This window comes from Euprymna scolopes, chromosome 5 (genome assembly GCF_053919585.1).
Source record: "Euprymna scolopes isolate OS-2025 chromosome 5, ASM5391958v1, whole genome shotgun sequence".
In the NCBI taxonomy this organism is placed as follows: domain Eukaryota; kingdom Metazoa; phylum Mollusca; class Cephalopoda; order Sepiida; family Sepiolidae; genus Euprymna; species Euprymna scolopes.
Window position 1 is genome coordinate 35,016,566 of NC_136486.1, and position 17,500 is coordinate 35,034,065.

Genomic DNA, 17,500 nt, shown 5'->3' on the forward strand with positions numbered 1-17,500 from the left:
GCTATATATATATATATATATATATATATATATATATATATATATATATATATATATATATATGTATATATATATATATATACTAGCAAAAGTACCCGTCGTTGACTGGGTTCAAAAACAGCCTACAGAAAATGGACTCTGATTTATGAAAGTATGATAGGTTATGAAAAGGAAGGGTTGTAAAGAGATAGCTTCGAATTTGGGGTTATCAAAATCAAAGCAAAATATGATAAAAGTAAAAATAAAATAGATAAACCCAATTATTTATTATACCATACCTGTTCACGCTGAAACACTGATCACAATATTCTGTGGATCTATATTAAAAAAAACTTGTTAAATTTTGTGATATATTTCCATTCTATGGAGGTCAGGCGCGAACGAACACCCCATAATTTTATTATACAATATTTCTTCAAACTGAAACATAATTATCAAAGTATACTTATGCAGATAGATATGAAAAGTCTTTATTAAAGTTTGTGCCTATTTCCATTCTATAGAGGTCATAGAGGCTATAGAGGGGTCTGCGTACGCGCCTGGTCCACAAAGTATGGAATAAAAAAATTAAAAAATTAAAAAAAAAAAAACGTTTGCAAGTGTTTTTGATATAGATGTACATAATAATACTTTGATAAATATGTTTTAACTTAAATAGGGATGTTATAATAAAATTGTTGGGGTCTGCGTTCGCGCCTGGCCTCCATAGAATGGAAATGGGTACAAACATTAATAAATACTTTTCATACATATCTGCTTAAGTATACTTTGATAATTATGTTTCAGTTTGAAGAAATATGATATAATAAAATGATGGGGTGTTCGTTCGCACCTTACCTCAAAAGAAAGAGGATGTTTTTGAACCCAGTCAACGACGGGTACTTTTGCTAGTATATATATATATATATATATATATATATATATATATATATATATATATATATATATATATATATATATATAATTGGAGGTTGCTATTTTTCAAAGGTAAGATAACCAGTGAATCTTCAGCCAATATATCCAAATGGAATTTAGAATGAAAAAGTGCGCACAACTAGTTATAAAAAAGGGAAAACTGGAAACGACAGAAGGCATAGAACTACCCAACCAAACAGAAATGAGGGCACTAGGGGAACAAGACGACTATAAATACTTGTGAATTCTGGGAGCGAACACAATCAGAGCAACAGAAATGAAAGAGAAAATTGGAAAGGTATAACTCAGAAGAACAAGAAAACTCCTGGAAACGAAATTATATAGCAGAAACATAATAAAACGTATAAATACATGGACAGTATCACTAGTAAGATACTCTGGACCGTTTATAGGGTGGACAAAAGAAGAACTGAGACAACTCGACCAGAAAACCAGGAAACTCATGACTATGAATAATGCACTACACCCAAAGGACGATATTGACAGACTCTACGTGAAAAGGAAATACGGTGGGAGAGGACTGATCTGTATAGAAGAGTGTGTGAAGGCTACGAAAAAAGAACTAGAAGAATACATAATGCAAAACACTGAAGGGATAATTATTGCAACGAGAGACACTGAATAAAACAACAAAACAGAAAACAGAGAGACAAATGACAAAAGGAGAACAGAGAAGTGGGAAGAGAAACAACTCGACGGAAGATTCATAAGAATGACAAAAGATGAGAATAACGAAAACACCTGGACATGGATGCGAAAAGGGTATATAAACCGAGAAACTGAATCTCTAATAACTGCAGCACAAGATAACTCGATAAGAACCAACCATATCAAAGCATGAATTGATAAAACACAAGAAAACAGCAAATGCAGACTCTGTGGACAAAGAGACGAAATGATAAAGTAAGTAAATGCAGCAAACTGGCCCAAAAGGAATACAAAAACAGGCATGACCAAGTGGGTAGAGCGGTTCACTTGGAATTGTGCAAACGACTGCACTTTGAGCGTACAGACAAATGGTACCCGCAACAGCGCTCGAAAACGAGAACCACAAAATCCTATCTGACAGGGACATACAGACGGACAAACCCATCCAAGCAAGAAGACCAGATGTCGTAATAATTAATAAGAAAGGAAAATCCTGTCAAATCGTAGACTTTGCTGTCCCAGCTGACCACATGGTGAGTATGAAAGAAAAGGAGAAACGAAGCAAATACACAGAACAAGCCAGAGAGTTTTTTTTTTTTTTTTTTTTACACCGTGATCACCACTTATCAAGACCCGGAAGCCACTCACGGATAAGGGTTATTGCAAGTACATTACGTTAGTGTGGAGATTTGATGAAGTGTTTCCTTAAGGGGGCGGTTCATTAGGAATTTGTTAACGTTGGACTTGAAGACATCCAAGTTGTAGTCAGGTGGGAAGCAGGCAGACGGAACAGAGTTTCACAGGCGTGCAGTTCTAAGAACGAAGCTTTGTTCATGGAATCCACGTTTTGATTTAGGACCAGATATAGAGTGGGGGAAATTTTTCACAGTGGATTCAGCTAGACGGGTGTTTTTCGTGAAAGATTGGCGAGGGGGGACCAGAGATTGGAGTTCAGACGAGCACCTGCCATGAAAATAACGATAAAACAAGGATAGGCTCGCAACGGCTCTTCTGTGGGAGAGAGGTTGCAGGGTAGAGAAAAGGGCATCCCCCACTAAGCCACAAAGTCTATTTTGTACTCTATCAAGGCAGGATAGGCTGTTTTTAGCAGCTCCTGCCCAGATATGGCAACAGTATTCCATCCTTGGACGTACTTGACTTTTATATAGATAGAGAATTGCATCAGTAGTGAGATATCTTCTGGAGCGGTAGAAGGATCCCACCATCTTTCCAGCGACCTTGGCAACAGACTTGATGTACGTGTTCCATTTCAGATCAGGAGTAAAGGTCAAACCCAGAAGCTTGTCAAAACACGGGGTCTCACCCAGACGAGAGCCATCCATCCCAATTGATGCCAGATGGGGATCAGGGCGTTGATGATGTAAGGATAGGAGTTTGGTTTTAGATGCATTAAAGGTAACCAGCCACGTCTTCCCCCACTGAACCACGCGCTCGAGATCAGAGGAGAGAGAATCAGAGAGAACTTTGTCATTTACAGCCTTTGATGTGTTGCAGTAGATGGTCGTGTCATCAGCATAGATGTCAACGAATGATTTAAGTATGTGTTTAGGGAGTCATTGATGTAGATCAGGAAGAGAGTTGGGCCTAGGATTGACCCCTGAGGGACTCCAGCATTTATATTGTAGGCCTCCGATTTTTGTCCATCTACCACTACTCTTATGAGCCTATCGGAGAGAAATGATTTAATGATTGAGAAAACATATCCAGTTATACCGTAGCTGGAAATCCTGTGAAGTAGACCCTTATGCCATACCTTGTTGAAGGCCTTTGATATGTCAAGAGCAATTGCCCTAGAAAGGAAGCCTTTGTCAAGAGATTCATTAATCCTGTGGGATATAACCGTCAGCACATCTGCGGTAGATCTTGCAGAGCGGAAACCATATTGTGTGTCACTAAGAAGGTTGTTCCTGCTGAGGTGGTTGATTATTTCTCTATTTAATATGGATTCCAGCAACTTACTCATAACACACAGGAGACTTATTGGTCTGTACTGAGAGGGAGATGACTTAAAGGGGATTTGGATGATGAAGAAAATCAAAATAGTACCGGTAATAGTAGGAGCACTAGGAACAATTCCCAAAAACTTCGGAAAAAGAATGGCAGAAATTGGAATCAGAGGAATAACTGTAACAATACAGCGCCTAACGATAATGAAAACGGCTGAAATATTAAGGAAAACCCTTGAATGTGGGGAATAATACAAGACAATATAACAAAGAAGCGTTGCAGGGAATGAAGAACGCCGAAGCTGCATATCTACAAGTTCTACACCACCATTATGCATCACCTCATTGTCTCATCACCGTCCCCCCCCAATAGAAAAGTGATACCGAAGAGCCGAGAAGGGTCAAGGAGGATGGGAAGACCGAGGAGGGAGCGCTGGCCAGACCTCTGCTGGACAAGCGCAAAGAGAACTGGGATCTTGGGGAGACTGAGTGCTATTCAAATTCCAGTATAAACCAATGGCCACTGCCAACGAGAAATCAATGGTAAGAGTCTGTTGCGAAGATGCAAATTTATTTGCAAATGCTATCGAAGGAGGTGGAGAGAGCTGGACGTCTTGGGAGACTTGTTGTCACTCAGCTTCCAGACAACACCGCAGGTTTCCAGTCAGATCGTTTGTGGATTTGTGTGAAAGCTCCATGTGAGCGCAAACCAATCCATAAAATCTGTTAACTCTAACCAGTAATACGTTGGTTGCAGTAAAAATAAAACAAACAGAGAGAATATGATCACATGCAACCAAGAAATCAATGGTAAACGGTTGCGATAACTCCAAGACATTTACAATGATATCCCCTGGGGTTTGAGTGACAAGTTTCCCTAGATTTCCAGTACTCTTTCAATAGCTATTGCAAATAATTTTATTTTATAGCAACAGTCTTTTAACATTGATTCATCGTTAAAAACATCAATTGGCATTCCTTATTCCCTGGGGTTTTGGTGGCAAAAGTCTTCAAGGTTTCAGTATTACAGACATTCTTCAGAGAAAATCTAGTTAGTGGTCTCCCGCCTCCGTCTTTACATCCTCCTTGAGACGTGAGAGGTGAATCATCACGAATCAGCTGTTATTAAGTAAAAATGATCAATACAATAAATCAATAACTACTAAGAAAAGGGAATAGAAAATAGGATTATGGAATGCTATTACAAAAGCAACCCCGCACAAACAGGCTACCTATATCGCATGTATAACCTTGGGATTATGTTCCATATATGCAAACGAGTCTAGGTGGAGGCTGCTTTTATAATAGCATTCAATTACTCGTCTAATTTCTGTTATGGACAATTTCTTCTGCGTACTTTATGATTCGTTCTGATAATATTTTCATCATATAACATGTGAAAGATCTTGCGATACCCCGCCTTCCTTCGGTAGCTTCAGGCGGTACTTCCACTCCTGTACGGTACCACCAAGCAGTTTTCGCCAACGGACAGGATGTTAAAAAAAGGTAAATACAGGTCAGCAAAAAAAAAAAAAATCATAACGTCCGTTCCTGCTGAAGACATTTTGCTCTCGATCAAATCAAGCTTGATGCATATCAGACTATTTTCTTAAGACAATCCTATACAACTTTTAGATTGCGGCCCGTGATTTCCTATTTTTATTTTACCATATTTGGTGTGCTGTGTTCTCTTAGATGAAAGAAGGACCAAGATGCCGACCGGGTTCCCTATGTTTTCTATCTATACAACCCTTGCTGGTCATAGTTTTCAATAAAGCAAGTTGATCTATATTGGTTTCTCAATTTTTGTTTTGTCTTTAATCAGGACTGGTAATCTGTATTATTCTAATTATTCAGACTTTATTATTTTTAATTGGAATTCATTATTGAGATGCGTATTATTTATCAATTTTTATTGCGAACTATTATCCTCATCTTTTTCTTAGATGTTGTTTCATGACTTTTCGGCCAACTATTCCTCTGGCTTCGTCAGGTGGAAACTACGACGGATAGGAACTCTGAATCTCCTGACTGCATCCACTGCAATTAATGCCTTTTGTAGTTGTTGTCGTCTCACCACGTTTTTGCCACCTGACGAAGGCCAGATGAATAGTTAGCCGAAACCTCGTGAAACAACTGAAAAAAAAAGATGAGAATAATAGTCCGCAATAAATTAAAATTATTATTCAGAATTTCTTTAGTTATCTCTTGTTAAACCCCTGAATCTTTCTGCTTACGGAACTCTATATTTAATCCACGGAATTAGCATCAGTCATCCATAGCCTTGAGCCCCGAAGGGGCACAGGCCATCTACAACTTTGTAGATGCTTTTGTAGCGACTGCATTCCTTTTACAGGGTGATGGTGCTGGCCCCACGTCCAACCTTCTCAGAAGGCACATACAGCGCCTAGCCTTCCCAAATTGTCACCCATCTGGTACTAGCCAGGCTCAACGTTGCTTAACTTCGGTGATCTGACGAGAACCGGTGTGTCAACGTGATTGTGCTGTACAGCATCAGCCATGATCAGGTAGAAATCTTGAGTAATTCACGATTGTATTTTAATATCAACCGAACTACGACATCCAGAAGAGTGTCATTTACAACTGAATTTTATCAAGCACTTCATCTGTTACGATACGGGTCCTTGCGGACAATTATAGAACGAAATTTTAGGGGCCTTCGACCTAATCTTGTATTTAGATATATAGTTTTACTACTTATCAGTATACATCACGATTACTATTGTAGAATAGTAAGTTATAAAAACGTATGTGGCGATTAAACTACACAGATTTTTCGCGTTTCATTCTAGTAAGGACTCGTCAAGTTAACATACGATGGAGACTTGTTTATGATTGCATCCACCAGCAATCTACTTCCCTACCGTCTATAGTCTGGTCGTTTTCAAGTTTAATGTAAAAAAATACTTTTTAAAGTGTTCAGCTTAGTAAACCCCTCTAATGTAATCAGTTTCCGGTCCACCTGATGTGTCGATCATCACGCAACTGACGATCTCTTTAAACCTTATCCTCGAGGAGTCCTCCAGGTCTTGATAAAGGGAATCAATAAAAAAGAACAAATTAAATAATAATAATAATAATAATAATAATAATAATACACGCTAAATAAGTGAGAAAGGATGAGAAGGAGGAAACACTGAAGAGAGAAAGTACTAACCAGACCTCCACTAGATGAATGAAAAGAAGACTGGGATCATGAGGAGGATTGTTGCCACCCAAATCCCGGTAAAGACCAATAGTCGCTATCAACGAGGAATAAATGGTAAACGGCTATTGTGATAACGCAAACTAATTTTCAAAGGTTATCGAAAGAAGTGGTGAGTTCTGGAAATCTGGAGAAACTTGTTGTCACTCAGACTCCGTTGAACGCCACAGAATTCTTTTGATGATAGCTTTTGTGAAAACTCCTCGTGAATGTGAATGTGAATGTGAATAATAATAATAATAATAATAATAATAATAATAATAATAATAATAATAATAACAATAACAATAACAATAATAATAATAATAATAATAATAATGATAATGATGATGATAATGATAATGATAATAATAATAATAATAATAAGAAGAAGAAGAAGAAGAAGAAGAAGAAGTACATGCTGACACTGTTCCAGTACCCTAACGTTATTGCAATCAACTATTTCTTGAGTCCAACTGGAAACTTTTGTATGAAGGACCTAATTAAAAAATGAGTTTTGTAAATAAAAACATATATTAATATAGTCCAACCAGTAATGCGCAGTATGCCCACACGCATTTGATCTACTTTTGTAAGTCTTGGCGTTCGTTGGATTAGACCAAAATAATATTAGGGTTAGTTAGAATTAATCCGTACTCGAAAGGCATAAACGCTACTGTAGAACGCATCACGCAATTGCGGACAGCTATCTGCATAAGTTTATGTGGAGAAAGCGATATAAGCAAAACAATTGTTTTATGCAAATGCTCCATTACGTAAACACATGACATACTTTTGAATAAGTAATAAAAGATTTGTATTTTTACTACAACTCAGATTTCGTTTGTTTTTATTTTGTTCATTTTGTTTTGTTTGTTTGTTTTTGTTTTTTGTTTTTTTTATGTTTTTCAGGCGGAGCTTTTTTATTAATGATCCCCCAAAGACCGTTCATTCTAATTCTGTGCACCAGTGTTAGATTAACGTTGCAAATGCTTTGCTCAAAAAAATCCAAACTGCTAAAACAAACACAGAATACGTTTTCTTTACTTAACAATCTATGAAATGCAGGAATCGTCAATCCACTCCAATCTATTAGAGTTTTGGGTTTTGCTCCGTTCCTCAGTGGGTATACTACGCTTTAAATATTTTTTTCTTTCTTATTGTATTTTAAAACGTGTTTTAGTTTTGGATAGATCCTCACATATATACTATTCCTTAATTGGAATGAATTTTTTTGGATGATCCTCACATGTCTATGAGAATCTAAACCTCTTTTTCGAGCTGTTGAGCTTCAGTGAAGTCTGAAATAACAGGGGCATTTTTTTTTTATGTTACGATTCCCAAAATAAGATTTTTAAGTGGGTTCAGACATTTCTAAAAAAAAATAATCGTTCGGTCTGTTACGCTTAAGTTTGAAATACAATTTCCCTTGATCTGTTATGCAAGTATTATTGTTTTTTTGTTGTTTTTTTCTAAACCGTTCACGTCTTGTAAATAAAAAAAATACTCGAGCTTAGATCGAAACCAAAACTTAAAGACAGTAAATAAAGTACGCTAGCCATTAGACCCGTGTTAGATGATCTCTTTAAGGTGTTTACAAACAATTCTTAACATAATTAATCTGTTTAGTGAACTATTCACGTATGCGCATTATTGAAACAGTTAAAAAAAAAACAGATAAAAATCCGATGATACCCTACATACTAATTTTTCGATTTTCATACCTTAGCTGCTCTTTCCTTTTTTTTTTTTTTTTTTTTTGATGAAAACGGATTAAATTTTTCTCTCGAATGTTTGAATATAGTATATACAAAATTTCAAGTCTGTAGATCCAAAATTCGTTGAGTATATAGGTTGAGAAGTGTCCTCACACACATTCTAACTTTTATAGATATATAGATGTTTTTAATATAATTTATACAATTACTGAATATTAGAAGAAAGTATAACGCATTGATTTTTGCTTAAAATTCAATACAGGCGTCTTCATCCACCAGCAGCTTTTCACATTTTATTTTCACATGACATTCAGGAACAACAATAGCAAAATATGGAGGTGCTCCATCTTGTATGCAAATCAAATCTTTAATATTGTCCTATTGGCCAAATTTCATCTCTCAACGTAGTGAGCTACCGCCACACTTTGCTATTGAATGCCCAATTCCCTGGAAGATGGACGGATCGTCGCAGTTCGCACGAATGGCCGGTCAGAAGTCCTGACTTAAAACATGCAACGTTTTTCTCTGCGGTTGGCTGAAAAAGTAAATCTACGCAACCAAATTAATAAATTTAGAAGAATTTGAATCACGAATACGTGAAGTTATAACTAGGGCTATGACAACAGCATATTCTTTTCCTTGTTTGGATTCTCAGGTATATATCCATTGATATCTTATATGTTTTTATGTAGAGTCATGTGGTTCTCGGTTGAGTAATTGTGTCTAAGTGTGTCGGATATATACTCGGGAGTAAAAACAATGAAAAGAATATACTTAGTTATGATTACCATTCCGCAAGAGTTTTTTGTGAAATCAGTTGATGCGATTCCTGGTCGATTTGAAAAACTAGTGACGAATGAAAGCATCTATAATAAAAGCGAAAATGTATGTATGTATGTGTGTCCGCTTTTTCTGCATGTCTACAAAAGGCTTTTTTCAGAAAAGCGGTCGCTCGCCTAACAACTTTTTATATCACATGTAAATCGTAATATCTCAGAGTTGTCAACGGAGCTCGCCTGTCTATTTAGTTTGCTCGACTTCAGGAAGATAAATATTCAACAGTTTTCGCTCACCGCATGTGGATTAAGCCTTTTCCTATAATTAATTCTGGCGGCATTTTTCCGGTATCCCCCTACCTCTGCGTTCCGCAGTAAATGAAATGCTACTCCGCAGTCAACAGTTGACCTCATTAAGTCATTAAAACGTGCACCTGCCAAATCTAAGTAATTAAATAAATTCAAACGCGTATTCGTTGGTATGTCGCGGTGGTGCAATGGTTAACGTCGCACGCTTTTTTTCACAGTTCAATTTACAATTTTGCCTCAAGGTTCCGGTTCGATCCTCATACTTACCTACGAAAACATTTTTTTTTATTTTAACCCCCCCCCCCCTCGGAGTTTTCATTTACCCAAAACCAGACACACCTCCAAACACCCAGGAAACGCCGGGTACCCCTCGCTAGTTCTAAATAAAAGTCTATGAATTATACTTTTTTTCAAATATGCATTGTGTGAATTATATTACAAAAATAAATTGTATGTATTTTAAAATAGTGGGTTAATCTGTAACCACCCTTCATATAAATATTACGCTCTCATTTTTTTTCTTTAGATGCTGTAATAAAGCTTTATTTATTAAGGCAAACATTATTAAATAACACGAAGTGTTTTAGCTTGACGCGACGATTTTATTAAATAAGTTTTTTAATACAGTAGAAACCCGGGATTCGGCATTAAAATAAAACAATACAGAACAGTATATCATTTAAATACGGTACTGTTTGAATATATAGTTAAATGGCAGTTTTAGTCATTTAGAACTGCTTTAAAGCTTTACAGCTCACTAATTTTTCGACCAAATTTCAAACAATTATTATAATTCATAGATCGCCCCCTCAGCTATATTGTAAAAAAATAATTTCAATTTTCATTCAGCAAAACAAAAGTTATGATGAATTTTCTGGTGTTAAAAATCATAAAAATGCGTAAGGAGGTGAGCGACGTTTTTTTTTATGACTGGTTTCCACAGCAACCACGTCGCTTCCTCGACTACTGTTATTGTCGCGAAAAGAGATATAACATGTAAAACAGAGAGAAAGAAAAAATGAAAGGGAGATAATTGGGGGTATTTTATTAAAAGCAGACGAGTGCTGTACATTGTTATTACATATGTGTTTATGGGAGCAGAAAATAAGACTGAAATTAAACAAAGAACAAGTGAATTTAGTGGAAGCCTGGAAAAATCATGGATTATAATAGAAAATTACGAGCATGAAAAGTAATATGGTTAAGCTTAAACATGGAAAAATAAATGACTAGTTGTTAAAACTGGAAAAGAAAAACACAAGATATTCTAGTAAAAAAATATAATAAATTTATAACTAAAAATATTGCAGCATTAAGAATTTTTTTTAATTCAATTCATAACATTATATAATTAATTCTTAATGCTGCAATATTTTAAGTTATAAATTTATTATATTTTTTACTAGAATATCTTGTCCTTTTCTTTTCCAGTTTTAACAACTAGTTCTTTACTTTTCCATGTTTATGCTTAACCATATTACTTTTCATGCTCGCATTTTTCTATTGTAATAATACACATGTATATAATAAAATAACGTTATTTAAAAACCGTAAGGCAGGGGCAAACACCGTGACCAGGGGCCGGAAAAACATCGTATTCCACATCGTAACTTGAGAAAACTGTATCCTAGGGCCACTGTATCCCGGGGTTCTACTGTATTTTATTTAGCAGTGCGGTCAAATTAGTATCTATAACTTCCGTGGTTTCATGTTAAAATTTCTTCCTTTTTCTTCGCGGTTATTTCGATTTGATTCATCAACTAATTTTCAGAAGGAGTTAATTTGGGGTGTGTTAACAACTATGTCCTTATGTACTGTTGTCCGCGGACCAACACACGCTGTGTGAAGTTTCAGTCGTAAATGGGACAAAGACAGAGAATAGGAAATAACTCCAACTCGACTTTTCTTTTGTACAACAACATTTATTTACTCGTCGTTACGGCCGTGACGTAATCCACATGATGTAGAACGTTCCCACGTCTCTCACGAGATCTCGAACGTTATCTCGTCTCTCACGAGATCTCGAACGTTATCTCGTCTCTCACGAGATCTCGAACATTATCTCGTCTCTCACGAGATCTCGAACTTATCTCGTCTTTCACGAGATCTTTGTCTTTTTTAGACGTCCCTTCTCATGCATTAACATACGCGCATCCGTGCTATGTTATACTTACCGCATGCCGGTAATTCATTCCTTCTTTTTAAATGAACGTACGTTGCGTTAAAATGCCGCATACAAACGTGGTATCATACGAAGCACATGCGCAAATATTCAAAGAATGAATTTACTTATAACAGCTAAGGATTCGTTGATGCTAATTGCTATGAATGACATTTTAAAATGAGGGACTAGTTTTGTAATTAGCATCATTGATTGCGGGATGTCTGGATTTTAGGGAAAGAGCTTCGAGAAGTTTTTATCTATAAATTAACTTACTGTCTCGTAAAGTATGCAGCTGAAAACCTATAACAAGGTACAAGATGCTGATGCTCTCAATAACGAGGAGACAATTTGAAATACGTCTATACAAAATTATATTTCCAAGTTGTCTTTGAAACGATCGTATGCCGAATCATTGTTAACCGAATTCTGGAAACACTACCAATAAATAAGTAATGTTTTAAAACAATTTATTTGTGCACGTCCATACTTTCTCTCACTATTTCTTTTCCCCTGTGCATATATATATATATATATATATATATATATATATATATATATATATATATATATATATATATATATATAAGAGAACAATAGGAATGGTAATATAGATTGGTTCATTTATTCAATAAGACTATACAAACAATTAGTTGGGGGATAGAAGGGACTCTTCATGCCAAGGCATTTCGAAGCCTAATGCTTCTCATCAGAAGAGTAGAGAAAATTCGAGGTAACATAGTTGGGGATGCGGCGTCTAGCGTGGGATTCATTAGGAACGAAATAGATCAGTTAAAATTATAGATGATGTTGGGAGAGTTTTATCGAATTTTAAATAAAGGAGGATCTATTATAATGTAGAAAGGTGTATAGGGTCTTTATCATAGTCTTAAAACTATGTAGTATATGTTTTAAGGCTTAAGGGTAGGTGTAGTGTGGATGGGTGCTAATTCTATTTTATCGGTGTGTAAGATGTCTATGCAGGGGCATTTTATTGACAGAAGCTCCAATTATACTTGTTGAACTTTATATTTTCCCGATAAGTCTCCTCTTAAAGAATTGAGCTCACTCTTTTCTTTTATCGCACTAAGCTACTCCTATAAATGTTTGTGTGTGTGTGTGCGTTGATATTCATATTTAAAACCCTTTTTTCTATTTATTTAGTTATTTATTTGCTTCCCCACTGAGCAAATTAGGCACAATACCGTTTTATTATATGATGAGTGAGGAGAGGGGGACCAGTTCCTCCAAGAGGGAACTGGATAATGACAATTGGTATGAAAGGTTTCCCTTACATTGACCAAAACTGATTGCTCAAGAGCATTGGTCTTATATGTGAGGCTACCCCCACATATGGTCTTTGATTGCAGTATCTGCCGGAACAGATACTACATTTTGATAAGAGAAAAAAGATCTTGGCCAGAAAGCCAAATACAACTTTGTTATATATGGGTTGTGGAATTGTATTCATCTGCAAAAGATCTAGCTAATTTGCTTATTATTTTAAACATTCATTTTAATTGATTCCTTATTAGTTTTTTCGATTTTTTCATGGGATGATCATGTTTATTTAACTATTACGTGTAATTATATTCATGCAAATATTCTACATGATTTATACTTGCGTTTTATTTGCGTAAAAATCTCATAGTAAAACACAAATCTCTTTCTATATATATTTATGCATGCGTATATAAATTTGTTTAAAAACATTTGCCTACCAAACTCCTCTGTCAGTTTTTTGTCTACAGACATGAAACTTTATACATAGGGCATTCGAACCCATGTGAAACTTTATATTTCGGTTTAAGCCGGGGAAAAATCCGTGCAAAAGTGTGAAAATTAAAAAAATTGGAATTTGTTAAATGAAGAGCAAACGACGGCATTACGAATATGCATGCGTGATATTGGTTCATGTTTTCATTTTAGCTTCGCAGCGAACATTACTTCAAAGTAAAGTCATTAGCGTCAAACTAAAAAGATAAATCGTAAGCTAAATGTTTTAGTTTCGATTCTCGGTGGTGGCGCAAGGGTAAGTTTTTTTTGTTTGTTTTTTTTTTTAAATCATTACTATTTATTGAGTCGAATATAATATAGCAATAAATAAAAAAGCTGCATTAATTAAAATATCATATTTAAGTATATTTTACGACCGGGCAATGCCGGCCTGCTAATATATATATATATATATATATATATATATATATATATATATATATATATATATATATAATGATGATGATGATTGCTGCATCTTTCCAGATGATCGCCGTCACATTGAGTTCTCCCAATCCTCTCGTCCATGCTATCTCAGATGACAGATAAAAGATAAATGATAGATCTCAAGTAACATCTATACATCGTTGAATTAAAGTGACAAGTGCTTGTACGACACGAGTGCCATTCTCTAACTCCAGTGACAAGCCATTGCAAGATGACTGGTAATTGCTTTGACAGCAGATTTCTCGAAGAAGGATTGCCTCCACCACGGCTTACAGGAGCTCCTTCTACCTGACTAAAGTCATTTACCCATGATGGAACATAGGTAACTGAGCATCAGAGTATGGTTAACACGCCGGTTGGTCATGAATGCCGCAGTCAACAGGGTCTAAGCTCCTCTAGAGGTTTCTATCAGGATTACCTCACTCTTAACCTTTGGTTCAAAAAACTTATCCCACAAGGCAGTGGGGATTCAGTTTTCTGACGCTGAACACTCGCCATTCACCAGAGGCCCGTTAGCATGGCAGAACACACGACGTGCACGTGGGGATGATTAGATTGGGAGAAGGTATATATGACGCTAGAGCCTTTGTGTGCTTTTAACACACGCCCACACTAATCCTTGAACTTTGGAATATAGTTTTTTGTCATTTATTCACTATATATATATATATATATATATATATATATATATATATATATATATATATATATATATATAGTGACTAGTTGACAAAAGACTATATTCCAAAGTTTATGATGTTGACCATCTTATAATTGATTCTTTAAATTCAGTTGACATTTACAATTTACAAAGTAATAAATTGTAAGACGTTCAACATCATTCACTTTGGAATAAAGCCTTTTGTCATTTATTCACTATATTGCTCTGTAATTACATTGAGCTTCTTAAATAAGGATTGGCATATATTATAAGAGAATATATTTCCACAGAAATATATATATATATACATATATATATATATACATATACATATATATATATATATATATACATATATATATGCATATATATATATATATATATATATATATGCACATATATATATATATATATATATATATATATATATATATATATATATATATATATATATATATATATATATGTATATATATTCTCCGGGTAGAAATTCTAAATAATTTAAAATCGTATATTGAATATCGCCTGCACTGTCGGTTGAAGCTTCAACCTTTAGAAGAATGTTATTTACAACTGAATATACCCGGTACTGTATCCACTAAGTCACGTTATATATTGCCTATTATTTATCTTAGGTTTATGCTTCAAGCAGAAGGAAACTAGTGCACTTATATTTAAGAGTAAATTCCGCACGTCTCGATTGCTTCGCCTTTAACAACCATGCTCGAATTTAGAAAAAAAAAAGTATTCCAGTATGTTAAACAGCCATGCGGATAGCCGTATATTCCCACGTATTGGCTCGGAGCAAAGTGCAGTATATGGCTTTATATAACATTTTATCATTTCTGTTCTCTTCTAGATAAATGAATTTTGGTACTTTGATTTTTTGTCTGAATCCAGAGTCCTCTTTTGGGGAACTGGATTTTTCCACATTAAAATCGGTCTTGTTCTAAATCTGCCCTCGTGGCGAGGCAAGTTAATAGCCATTCCCACGCATATCGCATTTGAGTTGTTAAGTCTTTGATAATTTCGATCATGTCTTTAGTCATCTGTGAAGTTGAAGTTTTTTTTTATGTCATCTTAAAATACAACAGATATTTTTCACCATAGAAATGTAAATTTGAGTCGAGAAAAATGCTAGCACTATAATAATAATAATAATTATTATTATTATTATTATTGTAGTAGTAGTAGTAGTAGTAATAGTAGTAATAGCAGCAGCAGTAGTAGTAGTAGTAGTAGTAGTCTTTACCTTTGAGTGCTTTTAGTTGGGTTTTCTTTCTTAAACATCAGGTCAATTCCTTTGACATTTAAACTGCATTAACATTATCGCCGTTCCTAACGGGCAAGCCTTTTGCAAAATTGTAAAAGAAATTGTCTTGTCAATCTGATTAAGACATTTATGGTGGCTTTTTTTTATATGTTCCCAAGTTTTTCAATTACAATGGGAATCACCTCGACTGTCATACAGTTCGAAGTGTTGATATATTATAATTGTTTCATAACATTCTTAACCTTATGATTTTTTTTTTGATTTTTTATTTTTATTTATTTATTTTTATTTTTAGGCACGCAAGCTATAACTTAACACTTTCGCTGTTCCTAACAGGCAAGCCTTTTTTTTTAAGATTGTAAAATAAAGTGTCTTGTCAATCTGATTAAGCCATTTGTGGTGGCTTTTTTATTGTCCCAGGCGTTCCAATCACAATGGAAATCACCTTGGCTTCTTTACATTTCCAGAGTCTAACTAATTCCCATTTAAGGTCTTCTTCTTCTTCTTCTTCTTCTTTTTTTATTATTATTATTATTATTATTATTATTATTATTATTATTATTATTATTATTATTATTATTATTATTATTATTATTATTATTATTATTATTATTATTATTATTATTATTATTATTATTATTATTATTATTATTATTATTATTATTATTATTATTATTATTATTATTATTATTATTATTATTATTATTATTATTATTATTATTATTATTATTATTATTATTATTATTATTATTATTATTATTATTATTATTATTATTATTATTATTATTATTATTATTATTATTATTATTATTATTATTATTATTATTATTATTATTATTATTATTATTATTATTATTATTATTATTATTATTATTATTATTATTATTATTATTATTATTATTATTATTATTATTATTATTATTATTATTATTATTATTATTATTATTATTATTATTATTATTATTATTATTATTATTATTATTATTATTATTATTATTATTATTATTATTATTATTATTATTATTATTATTATTATTATTATTATTATTATTATTATTATTATTATTATTATTATTATTATTATTATTATTATTATTATTATTATTATTATTATTATTATTATTATTATTATTATTATTATTATTATTATTATTATTATTATTATTATTATTATTATTATTATTATTATTATTATTATTATTATTATTATTATTATTATTATTATTATTATTATTATTATTATTATTATTATTATTATTATTATTATTATTATTATTATTATTATTATTATTATTATTATTATTATTATTATTATTATTATTATTATTATTATTATTATTATTATTATTATTATTATTATTATTATTATTATTATTATTATTATTATTATTATTATTATTATTATTATTATTATTATTATTATTATTATTATTATTATTATTATTATTATTATTATTATTATTATTATTATTATTATTATTATTATTATTATTATTATTATTATTATTATTATTATTATTATTATTATTATTATTATTATTATTATTATTATTATTATTATTATTATTATTATTATTATTATTATTATTATTATTATTATTATTATTATTATTATTATTATTA